Below are 13,002 nucleotides of genomic sequence, written 5' to 3'. Positions count from 1 at the left end.
AAAAACTGTGAAAAAACCCATGTCGAACTAGACATTGTCGAACTAATGACCTGTCGAACTAACGACCTGTCGAACTAATGACTTTTCGACCTAGAACTATGTTGACCTTTTCCCATGTTGACCTAGACCCATGTCGACCTAATTACTGTCGACCATCATGCTGTAGACCAAATGATCCCAACCCCCTGTGGCATAGGGATCAAAGGCAGAAATACAATGTGCAGGCAAGTCTATTTATGCTTAATCTGCTAGATCGAATGGATGGCCATGCTGCTCAATGCATGCCCCCCTGCCTCCTTACCGATGCCAGCACCCTTCCAACAGTATATTAGCAAACAACTGGTCAGGGCCAGCCACAAATAGAAAAAAATGGACGGTATGGAAGTGGCTGAAGTACAATGCAGTCTTTGCATTGTACTTCAGCCTCTCCCTGCGGGTCACAATCATGCTGACAGAGCCAGATTAAGGTCTTAATGGGCCTGGAGCTGAAAATTATCAAGGGCCTATTATGCGCAATAATAGGGGTTGTGGCCAGCACCTAATAATGTGTGGGGGCGTGACCAGTGTTCTGGTTGGGTGGTCTAGTCATGGGTGTGTCTGTATCTGTGTAAATACTTTCAACTAATTATATATGCCTGGAAAAGGCAGGGGGCTGGCATAAGAAAAATGCAGGGAGATATATTGGCGGGTGCACTCCAAAGGTTCACCCGCATGACACCGATGTCCTAAGATACTTGCGGGGTGAGACGGCATTCCAGTCATAAAAAAAATACTGAAAGCCGAAACCTGGTAGACAACATTTCAGCACCTTTTATGTGTGGTTTACCACACCATATACCCCTTATACAAATCATGCAACACATTAGTAACCCCCTTTTACTGTACTTGCCTCTTACACATTATGCCACATGGAATGAGCCAAAATTCACACTATGGCACATGAATTAAGACAAAATTCACATTTTTGCCACATGGATTGCGCCAAAATACACACTATACCAGGCATGTTCAAACAGTGGCCCTCCAGCTGTTGTCAAACTACACGTCCCAGCATGCCTTCACGTAGTTTTAGCATTCCCTAATAGCAAAACTGTGGCAATGCATGATGGGACTTTCACAACAGCTGGAGGGCCATAGTTTGGACATGCCTGCAGTATACCAAACAGATTGAGCAATAATGCACAATATGCTTCATAAATAGGGGCATTGCACGCCAAAGGCGTGCATTAAAAATGTACACCATAATGCCCATTACATAATAAGCCACACACCATAATCTCCATTACGTATTATGCCAAACACCATAATGCCTATTAAAAATTATGCTACATAAGTATTGATTACATACAAGTTCATTGCCAGGGGTTCCATGTTCATTACCAGGGGTTCCATGCTCATTGCTAGGGGTCCCATGCTCGTTGCCATGTGGGATTACATGCTCATTGCCAAGGGGGAATACATGCTTGTGGTAACTGGTGGACAGCCGCCACTGGGCAGAAATGACAGCCATTGACAGCCGGGCAGAGAGCAGGGGGCTGCCCGGCTGTATTCAGAGCACTGTATGTCCTGGCTATTTGAAATAATACCCCTTTCACACCAGAAAATGCAGGGACTTAACCGGGAATATGGTTCCAGGATTATGCAGGGACATTCCCAGAGTGGCCCCTTTTACACCAGCCTAATCCCTGCATTTTCTGGTGTGAGGGGGAGAGAAAACCACCCCCGCCACCTTTTAAACAACCAGCTATATCTTCGGAACCAACTGACCCATTTACATGTAGGCTTCGAATGATTTTGGTCCCGTGAAACTGGGCCGTTTGGTTCCAGAGAAATCTGTCCTCAAACAACATGAACAGCCATGAAATTACATTTCAGAAATGAAAAAAAAAAAATTGGTTTACCCGCAATATCTCTAGAACCAATGAACCCATATGGACCAGGTATCAGATTGAAGGCCCAGCAATTTGGGTTCGACTGAGATCAACCTCGAGCTTCTGTGATGCCGGAGGGGAAACTGGCAGCCGCTGGAACCGGGGGGGAGTTGGAATTAGTGGGTCCAATGTTATCCTATGGGGAAAACGTTGCAGGTTTGCCTGGAGGTATCTCCGGTTCCCGTGGGGCTAGCGACGCGGGGCTGGGCTCTTTGGAAAGCCCTGGCCCTCAGCTACAAAATGGGTATATGTGGAGAGTGGGCCTGGAGCTATAGCTCCATCAGGCCCATTGTTAATCCGGCCCTGCATGCTGATGGGACAGCATATTGCAATGCGATCATGGGCGCTAAAATCCCACCATAGTCATTGAGGCAGTTGCAGACAATTTTGAAACATTACTAGAATTTAGCCAAAATACATTTTTTTTTAAGTTGCTCAGTTCTTTATGGTGTAGTGTTCACTTCAGCATTCTTTTCTAGAACCCAAGTTATGTGGCAGAACTATGCAGCCTGTAGCACTTCTGCTCCCAGCATGATGACACTCAAGCTGCAGAGCCCAGACCTGTCTATAGCACAAGTGACAAGACAACATGCCTGCCACACACAGGAACTCTGACAGGAGGAGGCCGGGACCCCGGCCTGCAGCAGAAACTACTCATCGTCCCCTCCCAAGACCGGGACCATCTACACAGGTGGGAAGTGACAGTAGAGACTCGCCCTGCAGCACCGTAGTAGTTACACACTCACATTTTCCTCTAGGGTTCATATAATACACTGACATAGGAACTGTTATAGGAGGAGGAGGGATCTACCATACACACCCTGCTCTGTAGCAGCCACCTCCCTCCCACTCCTCCAGAGTCCCAGCCACTTCCACTACTTATACTCCGACTCCGACCTCTGCAACTTCTCCAGCAGCTCCAGCGCCCAGCAGTTCGGGGACCACTGTCCACTACAGGTGAGGGGGAGCTGTCAGCTGGGGGGACTGTGCACTACTACAGGTGCGGGGTGCTCTGGAGATTGGGACGTAGTTGCGTACAGGGACTGCAGCTAGTAGTTGGGGATACGAGTGTGCGCTTTAGTTTTGTGTGCTTCTAACTTCTGAAGAGACTGATATAATTGTACTGCAGTACCCTAGCTGACGGGAGGCAGACTCATAACTCCCACCTAGCACGGGGTGTGTTACTGCATTCGTCTTCTTGCTGCCAAGATCTCCGGCCACTAGGGCGCCACAAACTACAAAAGTTGTATTACTAATAGTGAGTTTAATGGCAGCAAAAAAAGGGGAGGGGTAGAGCGAGGAAAGAACACGCCCGTTCCATTGTTTCGTTTGTGTATTATTTATTTTTAAAGACAAGTGATTATAGCAATGCGATTCGTGATCTGGTGGGTGCTGCTGCAGAATCTCCCTCCTCACAGGATTCTCTGTGGGGATTTGTCTGTATGATAAACTACAAGAAGCAGTGTTGCCAACTCCGAAATAAAAACAAAAACAAAACCCCAGCAACTGACTGGTGAAAAACAATCGCATACTATTCCCCCACTATTTACAGTATCCACTGGTTCCCAAAAAGTGCAACTATTTCCCCTGGGGTCAGGGGTTAAAGTGTTTGTGTGGGTGGAACTGAGGGGTATGGGTAAAACCCGGACCAGGACAAGACCGCCAGACCGGACATCAAAATCAGCAGTCCGGAGCTTGTAGCGTCCGGTCCGGGGACTATTACCACCTGTAATAGTGAGGTGGAACTAGTGATGGCCATTGACCAATGTAGAATAGTTTGCCTTCGATGGGGGAAACTTAGGGTTACCACCTTGCCCCTTTAATTCCGGACACATATTAATTACACAGGTTCTGTGGCTGGCTGACTTCAAGACTCCATTTCACCTGGTTTTAAACTTCCACAGAACCTGTGTAATTAATGTGTCCAGAATTAAAGGGGAAGGTGGTAACCCTAGGGAAACTGGGTTTAAAATGGTACAGGAGAGATGGTGGAACTCATGTGAGTATCAGGAGGGGTGGGCCGCAGGTGGAGGAGAACCATGTTTTTCTTTTGCAATTACTTTGTAGGACCCTGGTGGAGATTAAACTAGTTCCACCTACCATTAAAGGTGGCGGAACTCAGTTCCACCCCACCCCCTCTTTTCTTTTACCACTGGGGGAGAACCAGATAGTTTCACTCCATCTATGTCAAGGGGCAGTATTCAATGCTTTTTGCGAGCAGTGCTGACTGCTCGCTGTCACAGCTCGCATGGTCAGTATTCAACTGATTCCCTGCACATGCTGTTTCCACCTTGCTGGGTTTTTACAGCGTTGTGGAAACTGGGTGTGCAGCCACCAAATCAGTGAGGCTCACGGCTAAATGCTCCTCTGGCAGCAAGAATTCCCCCGGAACATTGAATACCGTGAGTGGCTGGTGCAACGGCGAGGGGGGTCGCTTGTCTTGCATTGAATACAATTTTTTTTTTCATTAGCCAAGGGGACGGGACTCAGAATATAGCCCTGCCCCAGTTTCTGGTTGACCCACAGGCCAGTCAGTCAAACAAAAGGGCTGGCCATCCCTAGGTTGAACTAGTTTATCCTCCACATTGTCCCTGCACAGTAATTGTAATGCTGCACATAGATATGTGAGTTGGATTCGATGCGACATCGCATTGCTATGTCCATCGAACCCGACTGCATCTTGTGGTGCTAAAGTGCCCCTCTTTGCAGCACCCAATGTCGCATGCCATCTTGAGATGACACATCGGGTGCTGGCAGAGGGTGGCGTTATGTAGCGCAAGAAGCGCTAACAGGTGGTGGCAGCAGAATTGTTTAAACACTGGGCAGCCCTCTGATTGGCTGAGCTATCTCAGCCAATCAGAGGGCTGCCCAGTGTTTAAACAATTCTGCCGCCACAGTAGCGCTAGCAGGCGGCGGGGGTCAGCGGTGACAAGTAAGCACAATTTACATTAATATAAATATACCTCTTAGCAATAATAAACTTTTGGCCTGGGGGTGCCGGTACTTCAGGGCGCTGTGATTCAATAACTTTTGGGAACCAGTGTTATAACCCCATTGTACCGTCTACTACTGTGTTAAGTTTTCCTTACTGTGAGGTGTGTCTGTACAAAGTACATGGTAAATGCCCTGCAGGGTGACTTGGAGAACAGCAGTTGGGTGTGGTTCTATCCTGCTGGTATAATAGCCTAATTTTTACTGGGGACATTATTTGCCTGTACATAAAGCAGGAACTACTACTTAACCTGTGTTCATTGCAAATACTTGCTCAGTTGCGGGATTATCAATAGTTTAGAAACCACCTGCTGTGGCTTGCCGTATGTCCATTTATTATTGCTGTATGTCCATTTATTTTTCTCTGCTATCTTTACATATGTATCTTCATTCAGGAATACCTATGTGTAATCAAATGTCGGAGAAAGCTGCTTAGCTAAAGCAACCATGCATTGTTCTTTATTTCCAGATTCACAATTCCTGTCTAACCAGCTTGGTTGGTCCCATATGAAATGACACTTTGCTAGCATACAGTACATGCTTTAATGGTCTATCGCATTCCACAGTTGTGGTATATTTATTAGGACCACACGCACAAGGTTCACTCCTCAAAAGGTCAACATGGGCTTTCTCTTTTTTTTGGTGCTGGTATGGACACTTGAGCATGTGTACCTCTCTCCATGCTTTGGGACAGGTGCTTTGCTATGCTCGTCACACCTTTTACCGTTCGCAATTGTGCTCCGTGTTGTTACTACAGTATTAAGAAAAATCACAAACTCATGTCAACCTTTTCACGCATTGAACTTCAATCCAGATCTTGCACTTATTGTGGCCAGGGTTGAACTCCCGGGTTGAGAGTGCGATCTGAAAGGGGTATGAGGACAAATCTGTAATGCTGTGTACACAAGGAGAGATTTGATATTTAATTGCACAGGTTCTTTGTACCTTGCGATCCCGATGGGCACTCCCGTGACAGCACAAATCGAAATCCAGATAGACAGGGCAGCAATGATTATATAGTGCAAATCTAATGCAGATTGTATGTAAATAGTAAAGAGTTAGCAAAGATTGCATAGCACTTGAATCTCACTGTGTGTACACAGCATAACTCTGAATCGGGACCAATGGGAATATGATAATGGTTAGAGAACAACATAGGGGGAATTCATTTCTGATTGAGTCGGACGGTTGCGTATTTCGGACGGGCAGTGAGTGTTCTTAATCCCGCATATTGCACGGATCGCTGACGACATCCGAATGCGGTAGGACGCCAAGTGCATGGATCGTGAGTGGATGTTTCATGTGAACACCCGCTCGCTGGCCTGTGGGAACCTCCCCCATGGTCTTGTACGCTCGTTTTCCGCACGGAATTCACGCCATGGTCGGGCATGCGCAGAAGCGCCTCTGCACATGCAAAACATCGGCCGCTCGCACACGCAGCTGTCCGACTCAATCAGCATAAGGGCTTATGTGCAGCCCAGCAGTGTGCTCACATTCTGTGACTGTAATAAAATATTCCCCTTTAGAAACCTGTACCAATTGCATGAACGTACTGTAAATGAACGCCTTGTGCGAAATACAGTTCTTCATAAAGCTATGAGAAATGCCTTATAGGCAGGGGTTAAAGTGAGGGGGGACGGGGTGGAACGGAGGTGGAACATTTTGGGTGTGGTATGGGACTCCGACAGTCAGGGTCCCGTCAGTCATTATCCCGACATCGGGATCCCGACTGCCCGGAGTCAGACAGCATGGCTAGCGCAAAAACGCGGGCACGACGCGAGCCACCTATTCTATTCTCCCTCTATGGGGTTCGTGGACCCCCACAAGGGAAAATAGCGGGTGGCCGTCGGGCACCTGGCTGTCGCCGTTTTGACAGTCGGGATCCCGACGTCGGGTAAATGACTGTCGGGAACCCGTCCGGCACCCAACATTTTCATCTCCACATTGGCCCTGCACAGTAATTCTCACAGGAAAGCATTCTAGTTTGCAGAGGGATTCCAAATACCCCACCACTGGTCCTGTCTCTGCCTAATGGAGGTACTGGAGGGGGGATAATTAGGTGGCATAGAGAAATTAGTTGTCCCACCTCTGCATGGCCACTTTATGCCCTGCTTATAGGACTTGCATGTTGCTTGCCACCTTGCAGTCTTATGGTTTTGAAATGTCTAGAGCTGGCTATAATATATATATATATATCTATCAGGCATTCCCAACCATGGTTTTAAGGCACACCAACCGTGCACGTTTTAGTGATATCCAGGCTTCAGCACAGATGTTTTCATCAGATACTAATTACCGGTAAGTTACCTCTGCTCAAGCCTGGATATCTACAAAACCTGCACTGTTAGTGTGCCTTGAGGACTGTGGTTGGGAATGCCTGATCTACAGAGTGATTGTCAGATCTGGCTGGTTGAAACAAAATCCTGGTAATGGATGAGAGCAAATGACAGTTGATCATTTGCTTTGAATGCTGGAAAACTGCTAAAAGCTGTCAAGGTGCCCATACACGTTGCGATATTGTTTCCAATATTGGATACAATATCGCATCTTGGTTTTGCGATAAGATGAGATCTAGTACAAAAAGTATGTGCTGCACAAACTTTTTGTACTAGATCTCATCTTATCGCAAAACCGAGATGCAATATTGTATAGAATAATTGTAACGTGTATGGGCACCTTTTACTCAGATACTACCAGATTTTTGTTCCAACCAGACAGATATGACAATCACTCTGCAGATGTATGGGCAGCTCTCGAGTGCTGCCTTATTACTACTTCCATATACAAAAGAGGACACCTTGATACTAAACCTAATTATCCAGAGTATCAAACGTCACTGCAAAAAAAAATATAATTTTTTTTTTCTATTTTGGTACAATGCAATAAATGGTTGTCTGTCTATTGCATATTAAAAATGTTTTGTGTAAATGATTCACTTTCAGCTGGACAGAGAGAATCTATCTGTAACTAGGTGGTTTGTATACTGTTTCCTCCTGATACAGTGGGTGGGTGTATGAGTATGTGACTGGCAGTGTATAAGCATAAACAGCACATGAGGCGGAGCAATGATTTGCTCCCCTTCCCCTGTAAATCCTTGCTTAATCATCTGGGTGTGGACAGAAAGTTCAGAGATTCCTCTTTCTGCCTCTGTATGAAGGGTTCGTTATGGGATGCAAATCTTATTTACTGTACTTCAAGTATCTAATAGCAGTTCTGAAAGTCATTTGTTTGTGTTGCCAGGATAAGGGAGAGAGCAGTACTGGCTATTTTACCAGTTACATAAGCACACTGAACAATAAACTGTTTTTCTAACTTGATCCTTTTATTAACAGACATGTGTAACTGGTAAAACTTCCCCCTACATCTCAGCGGCCCTGAAAGGACAGAGGTGGGAGAAGTGCAGAATTCTTGCTCAGCAGAGGGAAATAATTCTAACCACCAGTCTCTGCTCTCCCCAGTGCTGGCTTCTAAACGTTTCCATTTCTTGTAGTTTCCGTACACATAACACTGTCAGGTGACTGCGCTCCCTCCAGGCAGGATGTGGGCGCTGAGACCGTCGTGTAACTGTCTCGGGGCCAGGACATATCTCAGCGTCACAGGAATACAGTTATGATGTATGGGACAATAGGACATTTTATTTGCTTATGTTCTATTCATACCTGACACTGGAGCTGGGAACACCTGGTGGGTTAGATGGGGTCTCCCCTCACACTGCCTGCGTTTAGTTCATCTTGTCCTTAAGTATTGCAGATAAAACCAGAGGGAATAAGCAAAAATACATACGCTTTATATAATGAGGAAGCCTGGCCTTATTAGCATTCAGTTGCCAGCATTACTTACCTGCTATAGATATCACACAGCCATATGCTCCCAAATTAGCTATTTGAATATACAGTAGTGATTACTACACTGCATTACATTTTCTGTTAACACTTTAAATGGTATTATAGATTTACTGGTTCTTTATTTAAGAAGTTGCCTGGCAGCAGCCGTTTTATTCCCAGAATCTGTGTACTTCAGTGAGATTACTGGCAGCCTGTGGTGTGTACGGTTTGTCACGGTTTTGGCCTTGTGCGAGCATGCTACAATCTGTGCGCGGTCATTCCATAATAGTCAACCTTATGCTATAACAATAATAGGTACTTGTTTCCTAGAACGGCCACAACGATTTAGATCGTTGTGGTCGTAAGATAAAAAATCGGATCCATCGCATGCGATTTGGTCGCATGCGATGCGACCGATCCGACCGACCGATTTTTCACCCGATTTTTTTTTTTTTTTCACATGATTATTTTCAATTGCCCCCCCAAATGTTACTAAGTGGGCTAGACCCCACGATAGACGTCAACCCGAAGCGTGGCGAGCGCAGCGAGCCCGCGAGGGGCGGCGGTGCGCGTCCTCCGACCTTTTCATTCCCCTACTATCCACTAGGGCGTGGAGTGAGAATAGAATAGTGTGGCGAGCGCAGCGAGCCCCGCGAGGGGACGCGTATAACTTCACAGGTATACGCGTCCCCTCGCGGGGCTCGCTGCGCTCGCCACGCTTCGGGCTCGGTGGCTCGCTGCGCTCGCCACACTATTCTATTCTCACTCCACGCCCTAGTGGATAGTAGGGGAATGAAAAGGTCGGAGGACGCGCACCGCCGCCCCTCGCGGGCTCGCTGCGCTCGCCACGCTTCGGGTTGACGTCTATCGTGGGGTCATGGCGGGCACATAAAAAATGTGAAATGGGTCATATTGGCCCATTTCACCTTTTTTATCATTTTTCCCTATGTGAGATGGACTTAATCAAGCCCATCTCATCTTGTGCCATTATAATGGCACAAGACCGACCGATTTCAATGTTAAAAGATTTTTTAACATTGAAGTCTATGGAAAAATCGGGTCAATCGGTCGGTCGCATCGCGGCCGATTTTAATTGGTCGCGACCGACCGATTGACCCGATTTCTGTCAATCAAAGGGAAAAAATTGTAAAAAATCGGCCACATCGTGAGGATCGTGTCCCTTAATTAAGAGCCACGATCACTCACGATTGTGGCCGTTCTAGGAAACAAGTACCCAATAATAGTATATCCGTGTAAGACTGACCTTTATCTGATTTGCTAAAATGTAGCTTCAGTATTTTTCCAATAAAAATTCTGTTGTGCTCCATATACACTCGGTCACACATAATATGTATGTGTCCTATAACAAATAAATCGGCACCATCTCTTTGTGTTTCCTAGTCGCATTACATTGTGACTGATGTACTTTCGGCACGTGAAACACCCGACAGAGTTGCCCTGGACATGACTGCTCATTAGGTGATAAAATGGAGAGTGATAAACAGCCAGCCAATCAGCTTCTTCCTGCCATGTCACATTCTGTGTTTGCAAAATATCAGGCAGGAGCTGATTGGTTGTTTATCACTCTCCATTTTTTCACTTTGGAGCTTAGTGCATCTGGCCCTCACTCCAGCCATCTCGAGCTGTGACGTGTTGAGGCTAAATGTATGAGGAAATGTCTATACAAGGATAAATAAAGCCGTGAGATAACCTGATTACCCTGCATTAATAGACCGCAAGGCCTGCCCAGGATGAGTATCTCTCAGAAGCGTGATAGGTAGTGGAACCTAAACCTATGTAAATTGGGGACATACATGGTACATAAAAAGGATGGGATGCATCAAGCATTTGAATCCTGCCACTTATTCCATGAATATTGGTGTGATTGTAAATGCCATATGCATGAAGATTTAAGCAAAGGACAGCTCTCCCGGTGATGGGGTCCTGGGAGGGATATGACTGGGTCCTTTCCAGATGGCGTCGCCTCTATAGGGTTACGTGGTCTAAAAAAGGTATTACCCACAGTTGATGCTTTCTGGAGCTTGGTACATAAGTCACAAGTGGAAACACCTCTGAAAGCAGCATTGTATGAGGTTTGTCCGTGGAAAGTGCTTTTGCGCCTTCTGCTCAGGTGGAGACCCCGTCTCTGAGGACTGGAGGACAGGGTGCGGTCTAGGGAGACTACACCGCTTCTGTCAGCCACGTATTTATCATTAAGGGTTATTAAGTCAAACTACCAACTTAGCTAAGACAAGTAAATTGCGTAAAAGCTCCAGGAGATCAGCGGAACTTAAAGGGCTATAAGTAGATTAAACTTGGAAGCTTATTTGCATTTGTGATGGGAATGAGGCGATATGGGGAATCCTGTTCTACTCTAAGCAAATAAGGAAGATGGTGGAGGGGGGGGGGGATTATTTGGGGGTATTTGTGATGCAAATGAGTAGCTATGTATTTTTACATCCATCTGGTCTGCTGTGTAACTTGATCTATAGACTGTCAGACTACAACCCTATGTAGTTCTCATAGTGCCTATATGTAGGGCAGTGGTTCCCAACCTGGGGTACTGGTACCCCGGGGGGTACTCTGCAGACCAGTTGGGGGTACTTGAAAATAATATTGGTAATGGCGGACGATGAAAAGGTCTTTTGATGCCTGAAGAAGACCCATTGCCATGGAGACAAACCATGTTGTGTCATATGTCTGACCAGCAATCCACTGGGAGCTTCCCATGCTGCCCTCAGACATCAGCCTTCATCTGCCCAGCGCTGACAAAGGTGGAGGAAGCAGCGGCATTAATCCTACCGGTGTTAGCGGGAATCCTGGAGATAATACACAACCAGTGTCTAGACACAGAAGGGCATAATTCCTTGCTGTATACTACTCCTCCGCTCCTCCTTAATATAAGGACATGCATACCGCTAAGTACTGTCCATACTTTAAAATGAGAGGAGGGGGTACTCATCAATGAAAAGCCTAATCAAGGGGTACGGGAGAGAAAAAAGGTTGGGAACCACTGATGTAGGGGATAAAATAAATGTTTTTGAGGGACTCTTAAGTAGTGCATGTGTCTTTTTGGTATGCAGTTCCAAGTCGACCATCATTATGGAGATGGTGCCAAGTCAAACTGTAATATGGACCTGTTGATAATGCAGTTTGGAAAATTTTAGGTGTTTTGATTTACAACTTCAAACACTGTAATACTCCATTAGTAATTGCGCAATAACATTATGGCTGTGTGACCTGGCACTGTCCCTGTCCTTGGGGCCTGATTCAGAGATGAACTGAGTGATTATTGGTAGACTACGCATGTTCTACGTTTTGCATTGAGCAATCATCAAAGTGCTGCTGTGAGCCCACACAAAAGAAGGATTCCATTGCAAAGTCATTCACCTTTTGGTGGTATTAATATGGGTAAAGTTTTTTTCAAGCCGTGTATCTGACCTCAGCTGTGAGCTCTAATGTACAACAGCCTGGCGCTTGTGTGACTTTTAGCCTGATGTTCCTTGTTCTTGTGTGTGAGTAATTGCACATAAGTTCTGGGAGTTTTGTTTCTCGGTGGTAGCTTCGCTTGTAGATATCACCAATTTTGTTGTGGCAGAAATGGCACTTGCAGCTGAATTAGGGCTTTGATTTTTGATACAGTAGTTGTTAGGGCACTTCTGAGCGATATCTTTCTCGTCTTGTGTGTATGGGGCTTAACGCCTGGTAATGGTGAAACCAAAGTCTAGGGAAGAGTCTCTCAAAGTCTGCCATTGCAGTCAAGGATTTAAGAATATCCATGCTTGAGCACAGCTGATTTAATCAGTACCTCAATTTGATTTAACCCTCTGGACTCAAACATGAAAATCCTTTAAAACATGACTGTGATGGTGGAGTTTGGCAAACTGGTCTGGAGTGTTGCTAAAGAAAAATTAATAGGCAGTGTGTATTCATGCTTCTAAGGCACAGGTTCGGAAAGTCTGTCCTCAGGACCTCACAAAGTGCATGTTTTTCGGGTCTCACAGAATCAAGTGAAATAATTAGCTCCACCTGTGGATCTTTTAAAATGTGTCAGTCAGTAATAAGTGCACCTGGAAAACGTGAAATGTGTGGGGTCTTGAGGACCGAGTTTGAGAAACACTGTTCTAAGGGATAGTATGGTCTGAGTACATAGACTGGAGGGTGGATGGATTGTTCTTCAGATTGAGGCTGCAGCAAAAACAGGACCCAGTCCATGACCTCTCTGTGCTTGGCTTATCAAAGGCTGAAAATAATTT

General features: G+C 45.9%; 1 protein-coding gene across 2 annotated transcripts in view; it reads left to right on the top strand.

The window, feature by feature from the left end:
- The first annotated feature begins 2,755 nt into the window (after window positions 1-2,755).
- Window positions 2,756-13,002, top strand: part of ANXA4 (annexin A4) — a 43,933-nt gene continuing 33,686 nt past the window's right edge. The window contains exon 1 of one of the 2 annotated variants that reach the window (XM_083184543.1): window positions 2,756-2,888. The gene's annotated coding sequence lies outside the window, so the exon portion shown is untranslated. Of the gene's footprint in view, window positions 2,932-13,002 lie in introns of both variants that reach the window. The other variant, XM_083184544.1, reaches the window with a different exon arrangement.

This window comes from Crinia signifera, chromosome 4 (genome assembly GCF_055691185.1).
Source record: "Crinia signifera chromosome 4, ASM5569118v1, whole genome shotgun sequence".
NCBI classification, from domain to species: domain Eukaryota; kingdom Metazoa; phylum Chordata; class Amphibia; order Anura; family Myobatrachidae; genus Crinia; species Crinia signifera.
The sequence above is the reverse complement of the archived record's forward strand: the minus strand, read 5'-3'. Positions and strand labels throughout refer to the sequence as shown.